The sequence below is a fragment of the Pelodiscus sinensis genome, chromosome 4, assembly GCF_052426305.1.
Source record: "Pelodiscus sinensis isolate ZL-2025 chromosome 4, ASM5242630v1, whole genome shotgun sequence".
Lineage (NCBI taxonomy): Eukaryota > Metazoa > Chordata > Testudines > Trionychidae > Pelodiscus > Pelodiscus sinensis.
In genome coordinates, this window is record NC_143055.1 from 64209451 (window position 1) to 64234440 (window position 24990).

Consider the following 24990-nt stretch of genomic DNA (forward strand, 5'->3'; position numbering starts at 1 on the left):
TTTAAAAACGACTCTGATTTTGTACAATCCATGTAACTATAACCTCAGCTTCCACAGAGGTGTGATGGGATCCTTAAGAGAGATGAGCAAAGGTATCTTTACAATACTGCCTTGGTCCCATCAGTTCTGCCCCCTCCATTCTGCCTCATGGTTTCCTCCCCCTCCTCCACCGTCCCAACTCCCTTCTCAGCTGGTAGAATACTTGGCTGCCTATTAAAGGCAGCATTCCTTCCTTTTTGTAACACCAGAGCAGCATAAAGGGGTATTCCGATAGGCCATAAGGTGGCTTCATGTAATTATGAAGGAAAAATGAATTAAAACAAAACCAAACTAATGCAAGCAGGCTGCAAGGACTCTAACAGGATTTCTTCTACTGGGGAAGAAACCCACTTTTTCTTTGCAAGAACAATGAGAAATCCTGAGACACCTTATAGACTAACAGATGTATTGGAGCATAAGCTTTCGTGGGCAAAGACCCAGTTCGTCTGATGCATGCATCTGACGAACTGGATCTTTGCCCACGAAAGCTTATGCTCCAATGCATCTGTAAGTCTATAAGGTACCACAGGACTTCTTGTTGTTCTTGCAGATTCACAGTAACAGGGCTACCCCTCTGATACTTTTTCTCTGGTCTCCCTCTTATGGCTACTGCTTACTTAATTTAGATGTTTTCTTTTAAATTAAGTTTTCCATTCACCCTCTCTGCTCCTTCCTCACATGATTTTTTCAGCTGAACATGAACCTGATAACTTTTTGCTTGAGTTAACCTTTCTCACAAGATGTTACATGCATTTGAAATCAGGCCAAATGAGTTCCATCCCCACAGGGTTACTAATAGCCCAGGTAAGGGATTTCAGCAAATCTATGTAGTCAGATTTCTGACTGAAATGGTAATATTCCTTCAGGGAGAATTTGGCAGGTGCTTTTCATCTTGAGAGTGCTGTTTATAGGCTTGCAGAAAAAATGAAAGACAAACTACTTAAGGAGAATCTCATAAATGCAAGCAAACAACCATAGCTTCTGCTGATGTAAATTAGAACAGCTTTCATGACTTCATTGTTGCTACCCTGATTTACATCATCTGAGGATACATCTTTGTGCCTCTCACTATCAAATTTTCCTCACCAAAATGTCATATTATATAACCATAAACTTTGTCTCCTTTCTCAGGAGAGCAGTCCTAATGAAATAATTAAAGCATTCAAGAATAAGTCAATCTGGTCTTTCACCCTATGGCAAGTTTGTAATCAGTATTTACTATCAGTGAATACTATACATACCTTACATTATATAAAATATAATTATGCACATTCAGTGCTTTTGTCAAGAAATGTTAAGCACCAGTTTGAAATTCATAAATCGGAATAGATTTCTTATAGTAAAATATTACAAACTACAAAGGTACAGTAACAGGGCAGGAAAATACAGTTTAAGATGACAGAGTAAAAGAGGACCAAACTATAAGGAAACAATACCAAGAGTTAAACAGCAACAGGTTGGTTTTAGGCAGATAGAATAAAATGGTTTTTATATGAGAAAAAAACTAAATGTTGCTAAACTGATTTGAAACAAACAATATAACACATTTAACATTTATCAAAAATTAAAAACAACAAATTTACTTCATACAAACAATTGATTTATACTACAAGATTTTTAGAACTCTTCTAAAAAATTCAAAAGCAGAGCCATAATCTTGGATTAACATCACAGAAGTGTGAAACCTTTCCAAAATGTTAAAAATCAAAATTGACATTGATTATAAATACAATAAATAAAATAAATGTTAAGTTATTGTTTAACAAAACAAAAACCAAACAAATTATTTGTATAATTACAAAACCCCTTTATTTCTCTATTTAGGGAAATATATCTATATTTTAAATAGGGTAGGTCCCACCCTTCCCAGAAAGATAACCTTCAGGAGAAAAAAAGACATTTAAAAGTTCAAGGTTGGATTTTATAAAGCCTTCTGTAATGGCCTTATAAGAAGTATAAAATGTCCACTGATTCCAATGAGACCAAAGTTAGGCTAGTGCTGAATGCTTTTGAAATTCCCATAAGAAGTCCATAGGATTGAAGTACAGTAAGAGATTTTTAAATTATTCCTGCAGGTTCCTCTGATACATCAGCATGTAAGAACAACCAATTTTTGACACTCTTACATACCACTAAATATATACAGGTCTGGTAATCCAAGTTAATGTAACAGAATTCCAACATTTCCTGGAGAGTCTCATATGTCAAATCTTAGCTATCCAGAAGTATCCAAAGTATTTCATTTCTTGTTTTAAGGGACTCTCGTGTTGTTTTGGCAGAGTTCTGAGCACTACTATCTGAACCAACACTATGGCCACTGTTAAACAAATTAGGCCCCATGAGAAGGCCTGATGAAAGAGACTAGTTCCTGATTACCAGGTCAGTTTGGAACAGAGAAGCTAATGAGTTCACTAACCTTGAGACTGATTAAAAGAGCATAAGAACAAAACGCAGGGGGTGGCCCTACCAACTGACTACCCATTATGTTTTCTGGGATGAGAAAGAAAAATAATAATATTTGGGTACATTTCACTGGTGACTGCTCTAGAAAGTAGAAGGTGGAGAAATGAAGTATTGTAGATAAATAACATTGTGGAATCTAGACAGGAGCCAGTCTCTGACCTCTCTAAATAAAACAATTAGGAGGGGAGCAGAGGAAGCTGTGTCACATGTGGGCATTAGTGTTATACTCCAGCTCACTCTTTCTGGCTGGCTGAAGAATTTAAAAGTCATAATCAGGGACCTAGAACAGTATTGCTGTATATCAGATATGGTAAATACATTTGGTTGAGTTAGGTGGTTCATATATGTAGCTTTGCAGGTATGTATTGGCATATCTCTACTTTATTGAAGTAGTAAAACATCTAATATGGTGCAAACCATATATAGTGCATGCATATTGCCAATTAGGGGACCTATTATGAGTGTCTAATTATGCAGCCCCTATATCGCAGCAAGTCTCATTGAGATCAATGAAGTCAATTTCAATTATTCAAATGCAGGGATAGCATAATCAGGATTTTTTTTCATGACAATACTCTTCTTTGTTACTAGGGAACAGAAATATAAGCCCTTCCTACCTTTCTACTTTCCTGTCCTATATTTCAGGTTCATCTGCTGTATGTTTTCCCTAATGTCCTCCACTTCACCCCCAACCAGACTTCCCATCTTCTCCTTGTTTTTCATTTATACAATTTCTAATCACTTCCTCTCTGGTTATCCTCACCTGACTTTTTTTTTTTGTAAATTTTTCTTCTCTCATTTCTGCTCCATCACTCTTTCTATTATTTTTTCCTCTCCTTCTCCTAATAACTTCTTTCCACAGTTTCCTACTCATTTTCTTTTATCACCCTCATTGCTGCCCCCACCTTCTTTCCTTTCCAACATGTAATTTCTTATGCATGCCCCTTTAGAAAAAGAACAGTTTGAATTAATGGTACAAGGTTTCTTGAGAAAAGTGGATTTCTGCTAATCATAGTACACAATTATAGCCTAGCACATCTGGACGTAGGTCTAGATGGAGGAGTCCCAATTAGTTCAATAGGATTATTTGTGTGAGTGAATGCTCTTCAGTGTGTAAAAGATTCACAGTCTGACCCACACTGACTATAAAGAATATTTTAAATTGTTCGGGGGAAGAGATCATAGTTTACGCAGTGCTGAGCACTTTGCTATTGATAGGGGCCTTTGTCACCATTTATTGGTGGTATATTATGGTAGCAGACAATGTGTTACTTTCCAGAAAGAATAAGGATGTGTGGGTTCTTACTGTACCACCACTCAGATACTAAACTGGTTAAATAAGTTTTGGCTATAGGTGGGATTTTCAGAGAAACATTAATAGATGGCAGTTAGCATCAGTAAAAGGTGGTATTTTTAAGCACTTTTAGGGCTGCCTGAAATGTCTCATGCACTGGAGCATAGGTGGTGCAACCTACTGATTAATACAGAGTCATGCCTATTGGTTAGAGAAGAAACAGGTGGTAGAACTGTATCAGGAATCAAAACAGAATTGGAGTCATGCTGAGGAGACAAGCCAGTGGTTAGAATTAGGGTGATCAGAGGTAGGTTAAGAATAAGGCTGGACCAGGAACAGGTGTGGGTCAGAGCAAGAACCAATATAGACATTAGATCTGGCACAGATGTAGGCATACAGCACATTGCATTGCTACTGTCGCTTCAAGGTTTAAATGATGATGTGATGTCTCTTTTGTCCAACCGGGGATTCTACTCATTTAGTGAGAGCTTATTGGGTTCAACTAAGCTCAGTGGGTTTCAGGGGATTATGTCTGGTTCCAGCTGAGTTCTTGATGGAGAGGTTTTTATTTGTGTAATACAAGGAAATGTTGTAGCCATTAACTCCTTGTTGCCACAAGCTTCTGTGGGGTTCTGTACTTTAAAATGTCCAGTGGGCATAAGTTGAGTGTCCACTGACTTCAACTTTCTGGCGCTAATATTTTTTCTGATCTCTTCATATTGTTGAACCATCTATTTCTGGAGGGGTCTCTTCATTCTGGTGTTGATGTAATAAATCTTATGTTGTACATGCTCTGGTTGGTTCAATGACACAAGGAAATATTTATCCTACATTCTGCTACTTTTATTTGTCCCCTCACTTTTTCATATTCCCTTTCAAATGTGAAGTGTATTGAACTTTCCTCATTGTTCTTCAGATGTCACATGAGATGGATGACATTTCTCTAAGGCTGAGCATTGACGTTGGCATTGCAAGGGTAGGGTTGATGCTGGACATACATTTTGTACAAGGAATACCAAAAAGAAATGTTACATGACAACTATCAATATGCCAACATATTTGTAAGAAAATAATGTATTTGATGTCAGTGTTTCAGTGTTTAAGTCATTGTAGTATTATTTCTTCCAAAGCAGTAAACCTGAATCCCTGGGCATCTTTAATGTAGCATATAAATGGAAATGCATTATGAAGTTGGCCAAAGGTGTAGCCAGACAGGCCCCCCCCCCCCCCCCCATCACATCAATCTCGCTTGCTCCTCTGAGGTGCCTGTGTACAGGGCAGAGAATTAGCAATAAAAATCAGTATGGCCTTTGAAGACCAGGATATGCTGGCTCATCTGACCCTGGATAAGCTGAAAACATAGATATGAGAAAGAACGATTAAGGCAATAAGCTGACCACAAGGCTGCAAGAACTGCCCTGGCTGGCACCTATAATGAGGAGGCACACAGTCGTCCCTGGGAGAGGAATCTCCCCCTGAGAAAAGAATGCCCAGTACTCCCAATTTAGTTATCTCTCTTACAAGTGTAAATTAAGTTCACAACTCCCTTGTAAGAACTGGCATCACAAAAGACAGACCAGCACCATTTGGCATCACAGATAAGAAAGAGAAATACGTGACCTCATGGGTATAAATATGGGTTCAGCAGCACACTCACTTTGAGTGTCAATCTACCATCTATCTGCTGGTCGGGTTAGGTGATTGACCTCCTGAGGTCCACGGGAACGCCCACCTCATATTTTCGTCTTTCCGAGGAATTGAGGGACCTATCCTGGCCTGACACGCTGGGACCGAGCAATGCAGAAGGGGGTAAAAATTGTACCCGTATGTGTCCTTTTGTTTTTAGTGCATTCATAGAATAGAGCTCTTTAAAGATTAAGCTGTCACTTGGTAGTAAGCTTGTTTAATAAACCTGTAACTGTTTAAGCTTTAACCTGACTCGTTCAGTTGCTGTAACAGAACCAAACACAATTTAAAAGAACTTCAGCCGGTCATAAGGGACAGCTTCGGTGTTTTGGATCGTGTCACTTCCAGAGGACAGATCCATTGGGGCATCTCTCAGTCTTCCCTAGATTGCCCTCTGTGAAGGGATCCTGTATCCTAGCAGTTGAAATATGAGATGTAATAAGCTCTTCCAATAAACTCTGGGTGTCTGTCAGCCTGTTGGCTGCCCTCCGCGACGTGACCCCAGTCCTAGCAGTAAAGACACAGACGTTAAACTTCTCGGGGAGCCCTTCAGTCTCTTAGGCTGCGCGCTGCGACGGGACCTTGAGACTCAGCAGTTGAAGACTTGGGTGTAACACACATACACACACACACACACACACACACAAACACTGCCCTGACCATCAGCTGACAAAAGGACAGCACAGATATCCAGGTTAAAATGATGTTGTTGTTTTTTATTGCTGCTACAAAGATTCTGCATTACATGTTTTAAAAATACCTTGATCATAGAAACCTAAGCAAGTTAGCATTATATTTATGAATAGGACTCAAGCTTTTCCTTTTCATTCTCATTTTCGTGGTTAATGACACATTTTAATCCTTAATGAAAAGCTATGCTTAAATAATGGAAACAACAAAAATGAAACAGTATGTCATTTAAAATAAAGGCCATATTTTAAAGCTACTCCAATAAAACAGGAGAAATAACTGAAAATTTGTATTCTGCTATGTGGCAGCTGGACAGACAAATAGTAATATTCACACTTATGAAGTCCTCAGGATGAAAAATATTGATGAAAATATGAAAAAAAGATTTCAAAAATGCAATTAACTGGATTTTAAACAGAGATAGAACAGATAACTATAAGAAAACAAGGGGAAACAAAAAAAACCCAGATTTTTAAAAATCCTTTATTAAAGTGAACAAATCTCACCAGAAATTAAAGGCATGATCTAACTTGTCTAAATTAGATTGCAAACCCTTTCCAACAGTGACAATTTCTTTCTGTTACCTTCTCCCAATCCTCTCATGTTATGTGTACATGTCATCGTAGGTTCGGACTCCGCAAACACTTGCTCATTACTTGACTTGCATGTAGTCCTATTAAACTCAGTGGGACTCATAATTTTACACATCTGAATGATCAAATTTTCATAGCTGTAAATAATTCCTATATAACCTCAGTTTATTATCAATATACCATACTACAAGATGAATGACATGTATCTGAGGTGGATAACAAAGAGACTTGCACAAAACTTGGCAATAATAGGGGGGTCATACACGGAAAGGTATGATGGCTGTGTGATGGGTTAGGACAGAGGACCCCTTGAAATAGTTACCTAATGGGCTGATCATACCTGCCCTCTGGGATGTGGCACCGTACTGCCCTGCTTAGCCAGAAACTTTGCTCTCCACCAGGAAAGACACTTAGTTGAGGTAACAGTTTCTCCTCCCACCCAATAGAGTAACACAGGGTACGTCTACACTACAACGTTAATTCGAACTAACTTAGTTCGAATTAGTTAATTCGAACTAAGCTCATTCGAACTAACGGATCCAGACGAAAAAACTAGTTCGAATTAGAGTTTTGCTAATTCAAACTAGCATGTCCACATTAAGTGGACCCTGAACCAGGCTTAAGGATGGCCGGAAGCAGTGCCAGCAGGGCATCAAAGGAGGACTTAGAGCGTGGAGATGCTGTCTCAGGCTAGCTGAGGGCTGTGCTTAAAGGGTCCCGACCCCCACCCCGGACAGACAGTTCTCAGGGGTGCCCCGCTTGCAAAGCAGTCCTGGTTTGGAGTGCCCAGAGTACCCACACTGGGCACATCACAGCACTCAGCCATCAGCCCGACTGCACTTACCACAGGCTGCCATCTGGGGAGAGGGGGCAATTGGGGGGGGGCTGCAGGAAAGCTTCCACCCCAAAAGCCCACAGAGCCAGCCCAGTCCTCCCCATCGGGGGCTCGTGCCCCATTCCTCCCTCACCACCTTCCACTTACCCTTCCCTAGCCCCTCTACTTGATGTACAAAATAAAGGACAATTGTGTTCAAAAATGGAATCTGTCTTTATTGAACAAAACTGGGGGAGACTGGGAAAAGCAGGTTGGAGATGGGAAGAGAGAGGCTGGGAGAGGGGAGGGCAACTAAAATGATCAGGGGTTGGGAACAGGTCCCATATGAAGAGAGGCTAAAGAGACTGGGACTTTTCAGCTTAGAAAAGAGGAGACGGAGGGGGGACAGGATAGAGGTCTCTAAAAGCAGGAGTTGGGTGGAGAGGGTGCATACAGAAAAGTTCTTCATTAGTTCCCATAAAGAAGGACTAGAGGACACCAAAGGAAAGGAATGGGTAACAGGCTTCAAACTAGTAACAGAAAGTTGTTCTTCACAAATTAAAGAGTCAACCTGTGGAACTCCTCGCTGCAGGAGGCTGTGAAGGCTAGAACTAGAACAGAGTTTAAAGGGAAGTGAGATCAAGTCATGGAGGTTGGGTCCATGGAGTGGTATTAGCCAGGGGGTAGGAGTGGTGTCTCTGCCCAAGGTTTGTGGAAGGCTGGAGAGGGATGGCACGAGACAAATGGCTTGGTCATTGTTTCGGTCCATCCCGTCCAGGGTCCCTAGGGTTGGCCGCTGTCGGCAGACAGGCTACTGGGCTAGATGGACCTTTGGTCTGACCCAGTACGGACATTCTAAGCTCAGGGCTCAGGGGTCTCACTGGACCACCCTGATTTTCATGCACTCCTGCTCCTGGGTGTCCAGGCTGGCAGCTCTCCTGCCCTAGACAGCCACTTTCCTGTGCCTAGTGCGGAGATCCTGGACGAGGTCCACGATGTCCGCACTAGCCCAGGCGGGTGCCCACCTCTTGCGGTCCCGGGCAAGCTCCCGGGAGCCTCCAGCCTGGTCCCGGGAAGAGGGGGAGGGCTGGGGGGCATCGGGTGGGTGGCTCGATCCGTGCCAGGTGCAGGGTCTGCTGGCTGGGTGCTGGCAGGCTTGCATCTGGCACGGGCACCGTAGCCAGCCCGTGCCCCTTTAAGGGCTCCGGGGCCGGGAGGGGGGCAGACGAATTTCCCTGGTGTTGGCCAGAGTGGCCACCAGGGAAAGCTGGGGAGGGCTAGCCTCCCACTAGTTCGAATTAAGGGTCTACACAGCCCTTAATTTGAACTAGTAAGTTCTAACTAGGCTTAATCCTCGTGGAATGAGGATTACCTAGTTCAAACTAAGCGCTCCGTTAGTTCGAATTAAATTTGAACTAACAGAGCGCTAGTGTAGTGCCTATGAAAGTTAGTTCGAACTAATGTCCGTTAGTTCAAACTAACTTTGTAGTGTAGACATACCCACAGATACTAAGAACAGCTCAGCTTTGGGATGTCTAACTCACAGGGAGTTGATAGCACACAGTGCACAGCCCCAATGGGCCCCAAACCCAAAATAAATCTGTCTTAACCTACATACAAATTGTACACAGAAAAAACTCATAAAGGTCACTTCCTTTATCAATGAAATAGAGATATGAAGAATTGTTGTCCCACCCCACTCCCAGTAACAATTTTTGCACTGGGTTTGATAATAAACAAAAGTGATTTTATTAAGAATAAAATGTAGGATTTATAGTGATTGCAAGTGATAACAGACAGATCAAAGTAAGTTACTAAGCTAAAACAAAATGAAACAAAACACTTCAGTTATGCTTAATACTCTATTAAATTTGTTACATGCCATTTCTTACCCGAACAGTAGTTTTAATTATCTTTTCTCATAAGCTAGGCAGCCTAGTAGCTTGGGCTCGAACCTTCCCCTATTCAGTCTCAGATATTTCCAGCAGTCATCTTGGTGATAAGCAAGGGGTGTCTTCCAAATTCCAATTTTATATTTGTTTCATTTCCTGCCCATAAATAGATTTTACCCAAGATGGAATTCTTTGTATACAGCTTCAACTCTTTCACCCCCATGGAAAAGTACTAGATTCAAAGTGGGTTCCACCATCAAGTGGCTTGGCCACATGTCTTGACAGGACCAACCATAATACAAGTTTGCAGGAAAAACAACACTATTTATAGATCATTTCCTTGAGCACCAGGCCATTTAGTTACTTAAGTACTGTTAATGGCTTTCACTAGAAGACCTAGATTAATACAAAAGTGTACATTTCATAACTTCATATACAAGAATGATACATGCACACAAATAGAATATACACATACAGCAGATTACAAGCTTTTCAATGAGATGGTACATACTTCATTTTGCACAAAGCATATTGGAGTTATGAATATTCATATACCACTTTATGGAAAAGGCCTGACCAAGGTGTATGCAATGCTTAAGTCCACCTGAAAGTAAAAGTAGAAACTTAAACTGACCCTCTGCACAAGCATGGATTTCAGCCCTTGTGCTCAAAATAAATTATGAAGCATTAAACAGTTGAGAGAGACTGTTTGCTCAAAACCTGCTGGCATATCTGTGTATCTGGGGCTGACTTGTCTACTCATAAGAGATGTTCTTTAGCATACTTTAATAAATCACTAATCCTGGTCAGTAGGAATAAATAATTAAATATCTAAAATGTCTTTTATTCATTTTTTTCATTCAACGTATTGCATTTTCAAAGTTTTGGCATATTACATCTGTATGGGCCTGACCAATAGCCCTTTGAAATCAGATGCTATTGTTGCCTGCAGTGATGCCTAATTTTCCCTCTCTTCACCAATAATCAGTTCATAGCAGATGTGGAGATATACTCATATTGCTGATCACTCTAAACTCTACTCCAGCCTTTCAGAACAAATTGCCTTTGAGCAATGCTGAATGCTGAGAGCCAGTGTTTTGGCTCTATTTCTCCTTTCAGCACCATTTTGACTCTTGAGGAGCTGATCCCTGGGGGATTAAGAAGTTTGTTTAATGACAAATAGTGTTTCTTTAACTTGTTCTCAGAATGCTTCTAATGTCTCCATTTGACCTAGGGATGATGAATGAGGTCAATTTGTTTAAGTCTGTAGTATTTTACATTGTTACTTTAGCTCAGTAAACATACCTAAAGGCACATATTGTTTTCATAATAGAAGAAAATTGAATACCTTTCCAATAACTTGCACTGTTTCAGATCACTGTGTCAAATACTGAGCAGCATTAGTATCACCTTCACAGAAAGTGGGTCGCACAACCTTTTTTAAAGATACAAAATGGTAAATCAAAGGAGGAAGGGGCAGAGGAGGCAAAAGCAAAAATTACAATTTGTCTACGTGAGAGCCCACTGTTACTTCTAAACTAATACAGTCAACATGTGAATTTGAAAATTAGGAATTAGACATTTCTTTTTAAGGCTTCGTCCTAACTTTAATGCCCACAAAATTCAGCTTTATGGTCAGTATTAAATCATTAATCATCAACTATACCACCCAAGAAAACCCACATAACACTAGATTTTTTTATTCAGATATGTGTAAAGCAGCTTCTACTGAGTCCAAGATAGCCATATGTAGACAGCAAAGATTTACGTTTGGCTCTGTCTTAGGAGGAAACATGTTTTCCTATGTGCAAACAGGATCATTTTGTTTCGGTTTGGGTTTCGCCCCCCTTTTTCTTGTCTTTTGTTTTGTATCTGCTTTCACCTTTTTTTCAAGCTCACTCTCTTCAGTTTATACCTGTGACTAAAGTGTTGAAATTGTTCTTCCAGAGACAAAATGCTAGTGACTCATTCAAACTGACAAAAGCAATATAGTGAGGGCCACAGATCACTCAGCAGCATAGTATAAGGCAACTTACAAAAAACTGGTCAATTTTTATCCTTGCAAAAACCTGAATTATCAAGGTGAAATGGTATAAATACACTATCTGATCTCTTTACCTTTTTAAAAAAATTCTGAAATTGCCCACATGTGTTTTTATCTTTGAAAATTAGCATTGCAGCAAGTCTATGAGTCACAACTGCGAGAAATGTATTCCTAAATGTAGCAAAGCCATTTCTCTAGCAAATAGCAGAAACTTAAAGTACTGGGTAAACTAGACTTTTTTTAAAAAAATGAAATGTTTACCCAACAGATTGAAGAGGCAGGAAGATTTGTGATGAGGTGGTATAGGCATTTCTCTGGATTTAGAAAGAGCTGCTTGACTTCAGAATCTGGACCATTGTAGTTAAGCTGGTCCTTATTGGACATTATCCATAAGTTGTAATAACATTTGCAAATATGTGACCATCAAAGTTCAAATGTGTTTTTAAAGGGCATTTGGAGAGGATAGGCCCCAAATTTAGGGTCTGAAAAAAAGAGCTTAACAAAACCAGATATTAATAGAAAATTTTGTATTTACTGTATATTATTTCAGTGATTTCCTGTAGTGATACAGATAAAAACTCAGAAGTGAAAAATGAGTTAGGTTTTTCTTACATGCGAAACTTTATGTAAACTTCACTCAGCTTGGTGCTGAAGATTTCAGGCCAGGGACATTTTTCGATACAGGTCATCTCATGGGCATCCCCCAATAGCAGCACTCCTATGAAGTTGACTATAGTGTAAAATTGTCCCGTCCTGGAAGAACTCTTTGGTAAAGGCTACGTCCCCTCCTTTGGAAGGTGAATCCTTTCAGGGGAGTAGTAGTAGCTTTTTGTACCAATTGGAATGAATCAGACCACAACTTATTTGACAGTGCCCCTTTAACTCACTTGCTATACCACAAAGATCTAGGCCCATCCAAATTCTTTAAGAAGCAGATATTATACTCAAAATTCCATATGGCTTTTCCCTAACTGCAACCTGTTTCAGACATATTCCACTGAATGACATATACAAGTATATTAAAACACCTGTATGATTGACTGTAAAGAAACTTGAGACCATGCAGCAAACTGTTGACAGATAAGACTATTTAAACTGCCTTAAATGTTATGAAGCGGGAATATTACTTTAACCTCAAAACTGCCTGGGCAACTATAGGCAGGAAAAGGTCATCAAAACTTTAATCAATAAACTAGTGTCTTGATCATCTAGAAAAACTACATGGTAGTAAATCAAAGTGATTGATGTCCTAGAGTCTGTTTGAAAATCTGTGCCCTTTATGTCTGTATTACTAGATAAAAAATGAAAAATACTTAACAAAGTTTGTATTTCTTCAACCATACTCTGAGGCCATATCTATATTTGGCACTATGTGGCTTTCATAGCCACATTTGCACTAGCTCTCATCAAGCTTCTGTGATAAAAATAAAAGGCAAAGGCTAGCAATCCTGAGTACAAACCTGTCTGAAACTCATGGATATCTGCATGGGATGGCTAGCTCATGATGATGTTCATTGCTGCCATCATCATAACTATAACGCTTGTTTTGTGGGCTAGCACGTTTTTACTCAACCTGGGAATCACAACCCCAGCTCCAAGTGTAAAGTTATCCTGAGTGTTGGCTCTGAACATCTAGGGATGGAATGCATTCCCCAGTAAGGACAAAAATCTCTTCAAATATGAACATTGATAAGGAAACCTTACAAGTTCTCCTGTCCTTGATCAGACAAGGAGAAAAAGAAATAGTCACAATAACTCTAATCCTATTTAATCCAAATGTTCTTATATCCCGTACAAAGATATCTATCCATAGCATTATGATTCCACAGAATGATAAAGAAAAACCTGTGATGAGAATTTTCTTGCGGTAAATATAAGCAATTCTAACTGCTTCTCAAAGTTACATAGTCTAAAAAATTCTACTTGATGACGCTTTCGACAAAAAGTCACTATTCTGTTTCAAACAACAATATATTATAATTGGAAATAGAAGAAATAATTGAAGGAAATACAAATTAATATTAAGATTAATTTCTGCCAGAAATAATGGAAGCTTATGATTATTTTTAAATGTTCTTTTCTGACTAAAAGTTCATGGAAGATAGTCATTATTTTAAACCATTTCAGAATACGCACTGACAGCAAGTAATATGTTAACTAATTATTAACTACTCCTTGCAAAACTTAAAGCCAGTTGGGATACTATATATGCGTTGAGAGATTCAGTGTCATCTGGTGGGCAGGGAACTTGATTAAAACCTGGCATTTATTCCTATCACTGCTTGTTAATGCTAGGCAATCTGTAGCATAGTGATAATGATATTTCTATTCCTTTGTAAAATATATGGAACTCTTCAGCTGAAGAGTGCTATGGGAGATCCTGAAGTGACAGCAATAATGCCACTGTGGAAATCTGAAGAACTCTGAATGACAGACATGAACATTATTCCAATTGTTTTATACAATTTTCACCATAGAATGCTGTCAATGGTATGATTCTTTGACTCATATGTAAGTTTCTTGATTATGTTTGCCTTAATAAATTGGCAGATAAATGCTTTTATATGAAAATATGTTGATTACCTGTAAGGACTAAAATGCCTTCTCTATTATTTTGATTTGAAATAATTAACTAATCATGATGTCAAAGTCTATTTGCTTCACTACTATTTTATCTTATCATTTTAGGAAGATGTGTCTGTGTTCACAAAGGACAGGGATCAGAGAAGAGTACTCTAAATGCAAAATCCTCTTCCCAATACAAATGTATTGTGAGCTGGGGTGATGCTTAGGACGTGAGAGAAGGAATGGAATTCCAATACTGACACACTTTCTCCTTTCTGTCACCAGGCTGTGGTACAGCACTTCAGCTAGTCCATAGTCACTACAATACATTCACAGCTTCTATACCTTTGGATACTGCTGTGTCCCCATCTCTGCTGTAGTGGTTCACATGGTGGGTACATATGTTCAAGACCCAGCATCTGGCCCAGCTGTATTTCCTGCATGCTGAGGCAGATGGAAGCCCCACAGACCAGAAAACTGTGGCTTAGAGGGAATGCAGACACGCTGCATAGATTCCTGCCTTTCTCTCTCACAGAATAACAGCAGTGGTTCTGTTGTGCTCAGAGTTTGCAGCAGCTGCAGAAGGATTTGAGGGTAAGATTTACTCCTGAAGTAGGAAAAGAACTAATATGAAATATTAACCATAATTATCAATGTTCTAAATTTCAGTGTGGAATTTTACAGCTTTGCATTCTGCTATTGTTTCCATATGTACCTGATTTTTTGCAACACAGGATAAGCAAAATAAATCCTATTTTAACTAGGGTAGCCTTATCAAGTGCTTTCCATCCACCAATTTATTTTATTTATTTTAGTACCAATAATCATATCAGGAAGATGCTAATTAGGAGCTGGATCATGAAACCCTTACTCTCACAGTAATCCCACTGTAGTCATAGGAGAGAATGGTTAATAAATGAAATATGAGGATCACTTTATTTCATTTATAAACTCCTATAAGCAGAGGTAAAAGGAAAAATGTAAAATCTCTCTTACAGCTAGTCTCAATAAAATATTTTTTGGTATACCTTTAGACTCATATTAAAAAAAAAGCTAGTTCTCTTTGTTGCCTCTTTTCAACCCAAGCAGCTATTTGAAGTTCGGGGTGCTGGTGAAGTTCCAGCTGGAAATAGAAATTGATTTAATTTGTTATTTTCTTGGATGCTATCTTGTTTATTTGCAAGGAACTTATAAATGTCTGTGCCTCCTGATGCAGGAGTAACCTAGAACAAAAGGAGCAGCTTAAAGCCCCAGCTGAGTCTCTTTTGCCAACAGTCTCAAAAACTCTCTCTAAGTTTTTTCAGGGTCACACTACTCGCTGGATCCTGTTTGCCTTCCACTTGTGGAAGGCAACTATTCTTACAACTATTTCAAGTAATTCTCAGCTAATAAGTTTTCTCCCAACTTATAATATTCTCCTTTTCTGGCTCCTCTACCTCTTTCCCTTTCTTCTAATACCCAACCACATGCCAAACAATGAGTGGGAAATAGGCACTGGAAGGAAGTTAAAATGGAATTGCAGAAGGAACCTATGATAAAATTAGACCACAGTTACACTATAAGAATATATGTAACTCTAATTATTTAAATCAACACTTTAAAGGTATTAATCACAAACAAATCAACCTATAAATAAAGAAAGGCTGCACAATGTAAAAAGTACAATATTTGAAGTTGAATAGGCACCAACGGAGAGAAAGAACTCCATCATCACTGCCAAGTTTTACGGGGTTGCAGGAGTGGCATTTCTGCAAATTACTAAATGAGCTAATTTACATTTTACCATAAAGTTCATTTTATGCTCAATGTACCCTGCTGCGAGTAACAATGGGGACAGGACATGGAGCAGCACAAAGCATGGCAGCTATAAGGCTGCCTGTGCAGGATGGAGACTAGGGTTACTTGTAGAAAGGGTTTGATGAGTGTCTAGAAATGTGGGTGAGTTTGAAGGGATGCTTCACTTGATAGTGGTGAAAGATACCAGCAGTGGCTTGGTCCCATCAGGAGGCTGCTATAGTCAAAGGGCTGTGTATGTGCTGGAATGTCTGAGAGTGGTAGGGTAGATGGACAGGTGTTGTCTAAAACATAATGTTGGATCCAGCAGAAGGGGGAGAATAGGGTCTTCCAGGGATCTGGCTGCAGGATCCCAGGGCTTGCACTTAATACCTTCACTCTTTGTCCTCCCCAGACTCTTCTGTCTTTGCCAGTCCTACTTCTATTGCTGTTCCTCCTGCTCCTTTCCAGCTGGAGGAACAGACATGTGATCTGGCATCATTAAACCATGTGTCACAGCAGCTTCTATTAGCCAGAAAGCTTACCTTCAGCTTTGTCAGCAGCTCAGCCCTGGTCTTGACATTCAGGCTGAGCTATGTGGGCAGCCCTAACAGAGCTGTCAATTGTATGACATATGGTACTCTGCTCCAGAGAAGAGCTGGTGCAGCAAATGGAGGAGAGTACCGCACAAAAAAATTAGGGAGCATGAATTTGTTTTCCCAAAATCCCTGCAGATTCTAGTTCAGGAAATATGACACTGAGTTTTATTTTGGTTGAATTGATTACTCTGATGCTCTATTCTAGTCTGAATTCCTGCTTCTAAAGTGATGACTAAATCTACTGCTCCATACTAACTCTTTCTTGTGGAATATTTATAGTGGCACCAACTCTTGCCATTTTGGGGTATTTTAAAGTTTTAATTTTTTATGGCAAAGATTTGCCTTTATCTGAATAGGCCATTGTCTCCAATTACTGCCAATATGATGGAAGCCACAAGTTGCCTTCTGCAAGATGGACACTGTTCCCAAACTTCTGTAGATGAAAGTGATGCAGCGCCTATCCACAAAGAGATAGACACTGTCCTCCTCTTATTTTTAGCAAAGCTCAACATAGTTGACCTTCAAAGAAGCTGGTGCTTTTAGTCACCTTGTGAGGGCAGAGTAAGGTATTTGGAGGTATCCAGAATAAGACAGTGGAAGGTAACAAGACAGACAAGGAAAAGTAAAAGGAATATGATAAGTAGTAGGGGATTGGATGGAAAAGGACATGAGAGGAGAAAGGGAAGAAAATATAGGGAACAAGTATATATGGTGGGCAAGTGGGAACAGAAGACTATGAGGAGGATGTGAAAGGGACAATTGTTTCTCTGGAGTAAGGAAACATACAAGGGGATAGAAAAGCAAATCCCCACAGGGTACTAAAGGACAGTAAAAAAGGGGAGAGAGAAAGAGTGAGAAACAGCATGTGTGTGTGAGAGAGAGAGAGAAACAGAGAAGTATTGTCATTTGACCCCAAAATGATCATACAAGTTGAGGGAAGGTGACATACCCCCACCAGCGCAAATAATAAAAAGATAGGGGGGAAACTGGGTCTTACTATTCATTTCATTATTTTAAAGGCAGAGGTGCTGGAGGTAAAAATCCTGAAACATCTGATGTTAGCTATACTATTTATAACTTTGTGATTTTCCCCCAAAGTAGCTATGTCATACAGAAATCCCTGTTACCATACTTGAAAGAGCTGACTTTTTAGGCTGAGTTTTAAAATCCTCGGGAATATTAAGAGGATGTTTAAATTGTCAGAGAAGTAGAAGATCAAGTTATAGATGTTCATGTAAAGAAATGTGAGAACAATTTACCACACATGGAATATTTCCTAAAATTGTTAATTTTAAATGAATCAAAATTGTGATTAAAGTTAATGGGAGCTTCACTGAGCGTAGTGGCTCCTGGATGTTTTCACAAGATCCTTAGTACTGCAGATTCATTGAAGCCAGGCTTTCAGGATTCAAGAATAGAGGAAGGCCATACTGGATAAGAACATGAGAACATAACAATGGCCGTACTGGGTCAGCTCAAAGGTCCATCTAGCATAGTAGCCTGTCTGCCAACAGTGGGCAGCACCAGGTGCCCCAGAGGGGGAGGACCGAAGACAATGATCAAGCAATTTGTCTCCTGCCATCCTTCTCCAACCTCTGATAAACAGAGGCAAGGGATACCATTTCTATCCCCTGGCTAACAGCCTTTTATGAACCTAACCTCCATGAAATTATCTAGCTTCTCTTTAAACTCTGTTATAGTCCTAGCCTTCACAGCCTCCTCTGGCAAGAAGTTCCACAGGTGGACTACACACTGTGTGAAGAAGAACTTTCGCTTATTAGTTTTAAACCTGCTACCTATTAACTTCATTTGGTGTCCTCTAGTTCTTCTATTATGGGAACTAATAAATAACTTTTCTTTATTCACCCTCTCCACACCACTCATGATTTTATATACCTAATCATATCCCCCCTCAGTCTTCTCTTTTCTAAACTGAAAAGTCCCAGTCACTTTAACCTCTCCTCATATGGGACCCGTTCCAAACCCCTAATCATTTTAGTTGCCATTTTCTGAACCCTTTCTAAGGCCAAAATATGTTTTTTGAGGTGAAGAGACCACATTGGTACATAGTATTCAAGACCAATGAGCAATCTACTTTGACAACTTGTAGCTGGGAAGTGGCCAGCCCCAGCTATTTCAAAGGAAAGTACAAACAATAGTGAACAATTATGGATTCATCAGCCAATAAGAAAAAAGTTTCTTCCTTACCCCTGAGATTGGATTCTTATGTCCTATACCATGAAGGTGTATTTTCATTCTATTTTCCCAATGACTGTGAATGTTTCCGTTATTCATATATTCTTCATCTTTCTTTGGATTCTCTTGCAATTATTGCACCTGGGTAACTCCCTTAAATGAGAGTTCATGCTGTAGAGGGGACTCCACTAAAAAGTAAATACAGATTCAACAAGTATTATAATTTAGTCAGATTCACTATATAGATCTTGGAGGTGAAAAATTAGGTTCTTGAGTCAGGACTTCAGCATTTAGTCCCCTTTCTATAAATATTTAAAATATAAAAATTAATTCTGAACCCCAAGTAGTTGAACTTGTGTCTCTATGGGTATGTCTACACTACAAAGTTAGTTCGAACTAACGGACGTTAGTTCGAACTAACTTTCATAGGCGCTACACTAGCGCTCCGTTAGTTCGAATTTAATTCGAACTAACGGAGCACTTAGTTCGAACTAGGTAATCCTCATTCCACGAGGATTAAGCCTAGTTCAAATTTACTAGTTTGAATTAAGGGCTGTGTAGCCCCTTAATTTGAACTAGTGGGAGGCTAGCCCTCTCCAGGTTTCCCTGGTGGCCACTCTGGCCAACACCAGGGAAACTTGTCTGCCCCCCTCCAGGCCCCGGACCCGTTAAAGGGGCATGGGCTGTCTATGGTGCCCGTGCCAGGTGCAAGCCTGCCAGCACCCAGCCAGCAGACCCTGCTCCTGGCACGGATCGAGCCACCCACCGATGCCCCCCAACCCACCCCTTCTTCCCGGGACTAGGCTGGCGGCTCCCGGGAGCTTGCCCGGGACCGCAAGAGGCGGGCACCCACCTGGGCTAATGCGGACATCGTGGACCTCGTCCACGATCTCCGCACTAGGCACAGGAAGGTGGCTGTCTAGGGCAGGAGAGCTGCCAGCCTGGCCACCCAGGTGCAGGAGTGCATGAAAATCAAGGTGGTCCACTGAGACCCCCGACCCTGAGCCCTGAGCTTACAATGGCCGTACTGGGTCAGACCAAAGGTCCATCTAGCCCAGTAGCCTGTCTGTCGACAGCGGCCAACCCTAGGGATCCTGGAGGGGATGGACCAAAGACAGTGACCAAGCCATTTGTCTCGTGCCATCCCACTCCAGCCTTCCACAAATCTTGGGCAGGGACACCACTCCTACCCCCTGGCTAATACCACTCCATGGACCCAACCTCTATGACTTGATCTCACTTCCCTTTAAACTCTGTTTTAGTTCTAGCCTTCACAGCCTCCTGCACAAGGAGTTCCACAGGTTGACTCTTTGATTTGTGAAGAACAACTGTCTGTTACTAGTTTGAAGCCTGCTACCCATTCCTTTCCTTTGGTGTCCTCTAGTCCTTCTTTATGGGAACTAATGAAGAATTTTTCTGTATGCACCCTCTCCACCCAACTCCTGCTTTTAGAGACCTTTATCCTGTCCCCCCTCCGTCTCCTCTTTTCTAAGTTGAAAAGTCCCAGTCTCTTTAGCCTCTCTTCATATGGGACCTGTTCCCAACCCCTGATCATTTTAGTTGCCCTCCCCTCTCCCACCCTCTCTCTTCCCCTCTCCCACCTCCTTTTCCCCGTCTCCCCCAGTTTGTTCAATAAAGACAGATTCCATTTTGGAACACAATTGTCCTTTATTTCGTACATCAAGAAAAGGGGCTAGGGAAGGGTAAGTGGAAGGAGGTGAGGGAGGAATGGGGTATGTGCCCCCAATGGGGAGGACTGGGCTGGCTCTGCGGGCTTTTGGGGTGAAAGCTTTCCTGCAGCCCCCCCCGATTGCCCCCTCTCCCCAGATGGCAGCCTGTGGCAAGTGCAGTCGGGCTGATGGCCGAGTGCTGTGATGTGCCCAGTGTGGGTAGTCCGGGCACTCCAAGCCAGGACTGCTTTGCCAGCGGGGCACCCCTGAGAATTGTCTGTCTGGGGTGGGGGTCAGGACCCTTTAAGCAAGCCCTTGGCTAGCCTGAGACAGCATCTCCACGCTCTAAGTCCTCCTCTGATGCCCTGCCAGCACTGCTTCCGGCCATCCTTAAGCCTGGTTCAGGGTCCACTTAATGTGGACATGCTAGTTCGAATTAGCAAAACACTAATTCGAACTAGTTTTTTAGTCTAGATCCGTTAGTTCGAATGAGCTTAGTTCGAATTAACTAATTCGAACTAAGTTAGTTCGAATTAACGTTGTAGTGTAGACATACCCTAGGGGAACAGTTTTTGTTACAGAAACTGCTCTAGCCACTAAAAGTCATTTATGAAGTGCTGAAATATTGTTCCACTTAACCTTTCATTCCTCTCCAACAAATATATATATATATATAAAAGAATAAGCAGCATGCAATGGAGGTAAATGTATTCTTCAATGTTCCAACAATTCCACAGAAATCCTAGACAAGGTCAGTGGTGAGTATAATTGAACAAACAGACAATGCCTTTCTCAATTTCAGTCTTCAAGTTCAGAGTTGATGAATTCTGTTCCTGTTGCAGCTGACATCCTCTTGCTGAAGATTCTTTTTGAAACAGAAGCTTGCTTTTCTTTATCAGTCTTGTCAAGATTGTTTTCACTTTTATACTCACTGCTATCTGCCTCTAACTTGTCCAGGGGCTTATTGAGAACTTGCTGTCTGTTCTCTCGTCTTCCGCTGTTACTTCATTTAATTACTGCTACTCTTGAAGCTGACTGTTTATCCCTTATAAAACAGTTAAACTCATTTTTTTTCCTCACTGCATTGTTTACAAAGCTGTTAGAGGCAAATTGAGACATGGTTACACTTTTTTAAAAAAGTCAATTAAAAAGTACTCAAGAAAATTCAAGACATCTGGGGCCCATCTGAGTTTGGTAATAAGGTTCACAAAGCAACAAATACCTGCAAGTTCTCATTAGAGTTATCAACATATGTATACCACAGAAGTTGGAATTAATCCAGCACGTAACTGCTGCTACTGTATGTTTAAACATTGCTGATATTAATTAATTTATACCAACACAATCACCCTAATTACCATTTTTTCACTCCAATTAAATCAGTGCATTATTACTTGATTTGTTTCCTAGCAAACCTTTCAAAGTTAATCATACATACTTAATGTTCAGTGTAGTTTCCTTCATCTCTCAAATAAAATCATTTAAACTGTCAAACTTTTGCTTATATTAGGACTCACTTGTACATGTCTACCACTAAAAACTCCTCTTTCAATTCTGGCATTATGGTAGCCTCAGTACACATCCAGCCAAATTGTCTCCATCATATCCAGAAGTGCTACTGATAGTTTTTTGTAAGGGACCCCTACAAATGTTTACCACAGTATGTGATAAACTGAACATACAAGAGGACAGAAAGAGGGAGGTATTGTGTAGTCCATTACTCCCCCTTCCCCATTAAATAAAACTCTTAAAAACCTAACACAGGAAGCAACACTGTACAAATGAACATATTGTAATGCATCTGATCAAAGTGCATATTGTGTGATTCTGAAAACTGAGTCTGAGGGTACGTCTAGACTACACCTCTCTGTTGACAGAGAGATGTAAATTAAGCACGTCAAAATTGCTAATGAAGCAGGGATTTTAATATCCCGTGCTTCATTAGCATAAACAGGGCCGCCGCTTTTTTTCGACCTCATTTTCTGAGGAATACAGGATCTGTCGAAAAAGGGTATATTTTTCAACAGTTTCCCATCTAGACTACCGGGTTTTTTTTCAAAAAAGCACTGTGTTGAAAAAAAGCGGCATATATGTTTATGCTAATTTATATTTAAATCCCTGCTTCATTAGCAATTTTGACATGCCTAATCTACATCTCTCTGTCGACACAGCAGTGCAGTGTAGTCTAGACACAGCCTGAGTATATTTGTGGTAATATTGTACATTTTTGACATGTATAATGTAGTGAAATGGAGGTCTATGTGAAAAGATCTGTAAAGGATCTGGGAATACCCTTCCACAGGACATTTATTAAAAATAGCTGACAGTTGATGAAATCAAGCCCATGCCAAGGAAAAAAATATTCTTTTTTCACACAGATGTTATATTTAGCAGGTATGATGCATCAGTGTCCAGAGAAAGAATAAATTCTATCAAAGATGAAAATGGCTACAACTTTTTCTTCAGTTTGGTAGAAGCTGGTGGTGTCAGTCACAGGTCTGCAGAAGTCTATTTTTAAGATATTCATACAAAATTGAAGTAAAATTGAAGCAATGATTTTTCCGCTTCTCATGGAATTCTTTCATTCTCTGAATACTTGCTATATTTTACCTGCTACTGATAATATTCACAAGGTTTTCTGAAGAGAAAGTATTTGTATATAAATTAAAAATGTCATATATGTGCTGCAATATTTCCTACCTAACTGACATAGAACACAAGCATTGAACAGCATAAAGCACACCAGAGAGAGGCCAAGTGAATAGGTTCACATCCATACATCAGAATTTAGAATCTGAGGTTCAGTTTTTTAACTGAAAATCGCCCATTATGCAAGTGAGAAACATATTTTGAAGACAAGAAGAGATTTCTGCCTTCAGGTCCCTAACACCTGCATCATCCATGGCCCCTCTTTCAAACCAATCAGCTAACATAAGGAATCTTCCGGACTCTCAAGCCTCCAATTCTTGAGGACTTCACGTGGCAATGTTTGGTCACTTCACCCAGTGACACTAATAGAGGGCTTTCAGATCGGGACACAACTCTCCTAAATACCGTGGTGTCTTATTGGAGTGGTAGCTGGCTTGACCCTTATTATAGACAGCAGATAATAGCTCAGTTTGCTCACTGATTTAGACTCCTTGAGTCGCAATTCTGACCTAAACATGGTTCTTTAGACATTTGTTTCAATATGCTGATTTAAACTTTCATAAATGTAAAAAGTATTAAGTCAATTTGCATCTAATTTGGCCTATTTTATAGATCAAAGACTTTAAAAATCAACCTAATTTGAAAAATTTACATATTGTTATTCTTTTAATGAATAGGAGCATAGTTTAGAGTCTTGGTCAGTTTCCGACTGGAAGAGTAACTACATGATACACTATTTCTTTCAACTATAATTTACACATCTACAATAGGTACATGAACCCTGTTTATCATCAGCAGCAATGGTGGTAAAGAGCAGTAAAACTGTACACAATTGCACTTTCTGAAAGTCCATCAAAGGAACGGTCCATACTGTAAAATTGCAGGTCATCTTGCCATATTATCTATTAGTGTACAGGCCTGTTTCTTAGCCTAGAATAACAGAGCAGCTAAAGAAAAAAACAGCTTAGATCCTTCAGTAAAGTAGTACATATTTTCTTAGTAATGAGAAGTCCACCTAACCTTGAACCATGGTGCTTTCCAAGTAAGGCTCCTTGGGCAGGCTAGACAGGGTGTTGAAAACATGGTGAAAAACAAAGAAGGAAGCAAGCTGCTGTCCAGCTACTAGGCAAGACACAACACTGTCTTAGCTCTATTCTACAGTGGAAAATGTCATGATGTTAGAACACAGCTTTGTACTCAGTATACAGAGTGTCATGTTTAGCATTGTGTAGTAGCTGAGATTAATGCTAGGTTACACTATAATGAATCACAAGAAGACATTTTTCTGGCTAGTCAATGCTAGGGTTAAACATGAGCAGCTGACTTGCTGTTACATACCCCACCAATGCTGAGTTAATAAATCTAATCTTAAATAGACATGGGCCTCTACTAGGCACACTGGGTTATGTCCTTAATTTCTTCTAGTAATACTGAGGCAAGTGTTGCTCTCAGCTTGCACTTCATAGTGCTGAAGTTAGAAAATGTGTCTGTGACCCCTGCAGGGATTTAGATATTGTCAAAATCTATTTCAGGCCTATCACATTTCAGAGTTTTGTGTGTTCTAAGGTATGTAATAGCATCTTTTATACCCTTTGTTTCTGGTGATATTAGGAGAATTGCCAAGTGATTTTCGGTGAGGTTAGGTTGAATCTTATCAGAAATGTCTGTAGTTTGTGAAGTTTCAGACATTCTTTCAACTTGCTTTCAAATATCCATATAATGGTTTTCTAAACTGTAGTTATTTTTTAAGTTTCATTAATTATTTTATTCTGTACTGGTTTCATCAGCTGGAAAGCTAGTGTGTCTTTAAACTCATGCCCATAATAGTTTACTTTAATTCTGCCTGTATTATCAGTTAATATATTAGTTAATCCTTTCTTGTTGTGTTGCAGAGATTTTAACAATTTCTTTTGGCTGAATCTTTCTGTGTTTTTTTTTTCTAAGTGTGCAGGTAAAGTGTAGAGAGATTTAAACTTTTTCTGACCATTGTTTTCCCTTGACTGAAGTAAAGGCAATTATTTTG